Below are 5924 nucleotides of genomic sequence, written 5' to 3'. Positions count from 1 at the left end.
TGGATGTTAATAACTATATTAACACACTATATATAATAGAGGACAACGAAAACTTTTGCAGCGTTCTAAGAGTAGAAAAGAGAACATGAGAAGCAGAGGAAGTTAGTGTTAATATTGCAAAGTGTGAGGAGTGCATGAAATTAATAATACAAAAAAAAAAAACAAGAAAGAGTGAGGAATTTATAAAATGAGATACCCATTAATTTGACATCTTAAGATTTTGAGTTGGATGTGATATTTTTTCATTGAGAGCTGGAAGAAACGAGGTCGAAGGAGAAAGTAGATTTTATAGGGAACTTAATTTTTTTCTTCTCTCTAATTACACTTGCCACACTTACTAATTGAGTCATTTGTACACACTTGAAATCATTGTGTTTCGATTATGTTGGTTTTCTTTTTCTTATAATAACTTTAAAGAACTGTTGTAAAACAACTAAATAAGTAAGGAAGATATAAATATAAAATAGAAAAATATAAATATAGAACTCTATTACCACAATTACTATCTTAATATAATCGAGATGATTATTATATTGCTAATATATATAAACTTAAGACCTTCGGATAGATAGAGAAAAAGAGAATTATAATATATGAAGGAAAGAAAGAGTATTTTTTATTATTATTGTGTGTGTATTGAGATGGATGCATCCCCTATTTATACACATAAATTATCACCATCTTTCAACCTTTATTAAATATATTCTCTCTTGAGAATGTGAGCTTCACATAGAAAATGGGCATCCACGTCCCATTCTTATCACAACACTCCCCCTTGGATGACCATTTAGGATTATTACTTCGTTAAAATCTTACTAAAGAAAAATTCTGTGGAAAAAACCTTCTAAAAAGAGTACAATATCCTTTGTGATGGGACTCCCTCATTAAAAACCTTGTCAAGAAAAATCCAATGGAAAAAAACTTGACTAAGGAAAAAAGAGTACAGTCTCCCCCTCTTGTCGACATCATTTAATATCTCAAAATCGGCGCATCACAATCTCATGTACCAATCTTTCAAAGGAGAATTTTGGGAGTGACTTTGTGAATAAATCTGCCAGATTATCACTACTTGAGCGGATCTGTTGGACATCAATTGTCCATTGATTTTGAAGATCATGAGTGAAGAAGAATTTGGGATAAATATGCTTTGTTCTATTGCCTTTGATGTATCCGTCTTTAAGTTGAGCAATGCATGCTGTATTATCTTCAAACAGGACAGTTGGAGCTATCTTATGATCAATCGGTCCACATGATGACAGAATATATTGGATCAAACTCCTGAGCCAAAAACACTCGCGATTCATGAATCGCTAGTATTTCGACATGATTAGAAGATGTTGCAGCAATCGTCTGTTTCGTGGACCTCAAAGATATAGCTGTTCCACCATATGTGAATAGGTATCCTGTTTGAGATCTACCTTTATGTGGATCAGACAAGTATCCAGCATCTGCGTAGCCAACTAGTTGTGACTTGGATTCATATGGATAAAACAATCCTATATCAACTGTTCCATGAATATATCGAAAAATTTGTTTTATTCCACTCCAATATCTTGTAGTTGGAGAGAAACTATATCTTACTAGTAAACTCACAGCAAATGATATATCAGGTCGTGTATTATTAGCAAGATACATTAGCGCTCCAATGGCACTAAGATATGGTACTTCAGAACCAAGGATATCTTCATTTTCTTCTTGAGGACGGAATTGATCATTTTCCACATCCAAAGATCTTACGATCATTGGGGTACTCAAGGGATGTGACTTATCTATATAAAATCTTTTCAAGATCTTTTCTGTGTATGTTGTTTGATGAATAAAGATCCCATTTTTCGTATGCTCGATCTGTAGGTCGAGACAAAATTTAGTTTTTCCAAGATCTTTCATCTTAAACTCTTCTTTTAGAGTTTCTATAATTGTTGGAATCTCTTCAGGAGTTCCAATGATATTTAAATCATCAATGTACACAGCAATAATAATGAATCCAGATGCAGTTTTCTTTATGAAAACACAGGGGCAGATATCATCATTCTTGAATCCGTTTTTGGTCAGATACTCAGTAAGACGATTATACCACATTCGTCCAGATTTCTTTAGACCATATAAAGATCTTTGCAATTTGACTGAGTATAACCGTTGTGAATATTCATTGGATGGTTTAGATATCTTTAGTCCTTCAGGGACTTTCATATAGATATCCCGATCTAATGAGCCGTATAAATAGGCTGTTACCACATCCATTAAATGCATATGCAGTTTATGATATGCAGATAAAGTGACCAAATAACGCAATATTATCGCATCCACTACGGGGGAAAACGTTTCTTCATAATCTATATCGGGCCTTTATGAAAAATCTTGTGCCACAAGTCGGACTTTGTAACGCAGAACTTCATTTTTCTCATTTCGTTTTCTCACAAATACCCATCGGTATCCAACAGGTTTTACATCTTCAGGTGTACGGACTACAGGTCCAAAGACTTCACGTTTTGCAAGTGAGTCTAATTCAACCTTCATGGCTGCTTCCTATTTCGGCCAATCATTTCTTTGTCGACATTCTTCGACTGATCTTAGCTCAAGATCCTTACTTTCATGCATGATATTTAATGCCACATTATATGCAAATATTTCATTGACAGTTGTCTTATTTCGGTCCCATTTCTCTCCTGTAAAGACATAATTTATCAAGATCTTGTTATTTTCACAATTTTTGGGTACCTGAACGTCTTCTGGCGTTAAAATTATATCAGAATTTTGGACAACTACAGGTGTCTATACTATGTCTTTTTCAACAGAAATCGTATTTACCTCTTTTTTTCGAAGATTTTTGTCTTTAGAACTGACAGACCTGCCACGCTTCTGGCGTGTATTTGCTTCGGTGGCAATTTGTCCAACTGGGACATCAATTTGAATGGGGTATTTTCCGTTGGTATATAAGATTTGGTTATCCTCTTTGTATCGAAAAAAGCATTAGGTAATTCATTTGCTATTCTTTACAAATGTATAATCTTTTGAACTTCTAGTTCACATTGCCCTGATCGCGGATCTAAATGCATCAACGATGATGCATTCCAATTACGTTCCTTTTCAGGAAGCTTATTCTCTCCCCCTAATGTTGAAAATTTTGATTCATCAAAATGACAATCCACAAACCGAGCTTTAAATACATCTCCAGTTTGTATATCAAGATACCTCACTATAGAGGGAGAATCATATCCAACATATATCCCCAATTTTCTTTGAGGTCCCATTTTGGTGCGATTAGGTGGTGCAATGGGAACATATATCGCACACCCAAATATTCTTAAATGGAAAATATTTGGCTGCTGGCCAAATGCTAATTGCATAGGAGAGAACTGATGGTAACTCGTTAGCCTCAAACGAATAAGTATTGCAGCATGTAAAATAGCATGCCCCCAAACCGAGGTTGGGAGATTTGTTCTCATAAGTAATGGTCTAGCAATTAATTGGAGGCATTTAATAAGCGATTCTGCTAACCCATTTTGTGTGTGAACATAAGCTACTGGATGTTCAACACTTATTCCATTAGCGATACAATAAGTATCAAAATCTTGGGAAGTAAATTCACCAGCATTATCAAGACGAATTGCTTTGATTGGATTTTCTAGAAATTGTACTTTTAATTGAATAATTTGAGCCAATAATCTCGCAAATGCCAGGTTGCGAGAGGACAATAAGCACACATGTGACCATCTCGAAGATGCGTCTATCAGGACCATAAAATATCTAAAAGATCCACATGGTGGATGAATAGGTCCACATATATCACCTTGAATCCTTTCTAGGAATTCAGGAGACTCAAATCCAACCTTTACTGGTGATGGCCTTAAAATTAACTTTCCTTGAGAACATGCAGCACAGCAAAATTCACTAGTTTTAAGAATCTTCTTGTTCTTTAATGAATGTCCATGGGGGTTTTCAATAATTCTCCTCATCATGGTTGTTCCTAGATGACCCAATCGGTCGTGCCAAGTTATGAATTTATTTGGGTTAGTAAACTTCTGGTTTACAGTGGCATGTGATTCAATTGCACTATTCTTGGTATAATATAACCTAGATGAAAGTGAGGGCAACTTTTCTAATATAACCTTTTTATTTGAATCATGAGTTGTGATCCATAAGTACTCATGACTTCCCTCATTCATAGTCTCAATATGATATGCATTTCGGCGAATATCTTTAAAGCTCAACAAGTTTCTTCGAGACTTGGTAGACAACAGTGCATTATTTATTATGAATTTTGTTCCTCCGGGAAACAAAATTATAACTCTTCCGGAGCCTTCAGTCACATTGCCTGAGCCAATAATAGTATTAACATATTTTTTTTTGGCACAAGATGGGTAAAATATATATATCACTTTTGAGAACAGTGTGCGAACTTGCACTATCCGCAAGGCATACATCTTCATTACATATCCTTGCCAATTTCTTCAAAAACAAATAATAATAAAATGAGTAGTATGCACAGTTAAATTGAATACTTGATCGGAATTATTTTTCTAAGAAATACTGCACCTATGAATAATGTCATATACTAATTTTTTTTAAAATATGTCATATTTAATGATTTCAAAATTCATAAACATTAATATTTCATTATTTATATACATCATATTTGAAGCTTAAATACATAGAAAATAAAACTTAACAATAAGTTCTTTACATTATTTATTTACATGAATACTTAACAATCTCACACATTAAACTATTCCATCATTGATCAAATGACCTATATTTTCTTCAGGATCCTCAAAGAAATCAGATACATCATAATGAGTGGTGGAATTTTCAGCATCATTTGAAACGAAATTCGATTCTTTTCCCTTGTCGTCCTTTTTCAAAGATGCCTGGTAAAGATCGACTAGGTGCCTTGGGGTACGGCAGGTACGTGACCAGTGGCCCTTTCCACCACAACGGAAACACTTATCCTCTGTTGATTTATTCTGCCCGATATTTCTTTCTTTATCCCACTTCTGGTGAGATCCTCTCTTTTGAATATAAGTCATTTTCCTTCCATAATTTTTCTTGTTATTAAAACCTTGCCATTTACCTCTTCTGAGGTAATTTGCCGCATTTACTTCAGGAAATGGGGTGGCGCCAACTGGGCGCACTTCATGATTTTTCAATAGCAACTCATTGTTGCATTCAACAACAAGAAGGTAAGAAATTAACTCAGAATATTTTTAAACCCTTTTTCTTGATACTGTTGCTGCAAGAGCAGATTCGAGACATGGAAAATTGAGAAAGTTTTCTCCAACATATCATGGTCAGTTATCTTTTCCCCACATAATTTCAGTCGTGAGGTGATTTGAAACATTGTAGAATTATATTCATTTATGGATTTAAAATCTTGTAGACGCAAGTGCGTCCATTCATATCGAACTTGAGGAAGTATCACCGTTTTTTATGATTGTACCTTTCTTCAAGGTCTTTCCAAAGATCTGCAGGATCTTTTAATGTGAGATATTCATTTTTCAATCCTTCGTCAAGATGACGACGAAGAAAAATCATGGCTTTGGCTTTATCCTTCTAGGATGCATTATTTTCAGCCTTAATGGTATCTCAAAGATCCATTGAATCAAGATGGATTTCAGTATCTAATATCCATGATAAATAATTGTTTCCAGATATATCAAGAGCATTGAATTCAAGATGAGAGAGCTTAGACATAATGAAAATTTGTTACCTGAGTCTTCCTAAAAATTTGATCAGAGTCTCGTGCTGATAACGTGTTGTAAAACAACTAAATAAATAAGGAAGATGTAAATATAAAATAGGAAAAATATAAATATAAAACTCTAGTACCACAATTATTATCTTAATATAATCGAGATGATTATTATAATACTAATATATATAAACTTAAGACCTTCGGATAGATAGAGAAAGAGAGAATTATAATA

Source organism: Arachis duranensis, chromosome 6 (assembly GCF_000817695.3).
Source record: "Arachis duranensis cultivar V14167 chromosome 6, aradu.V14167.gnm2.J7QH, whole genome shotgun sequence".
Classification (NCBI taxonomy): domain Eukaryota; kingdom Viridiplantae; phylum Streptophyta; class Magnoliopsida; order Fabales; family Fabaceae; genus Arachis; species Arachis duranensis.
This window is presented reverse-complemented; position numbering follows the sequence as displayed.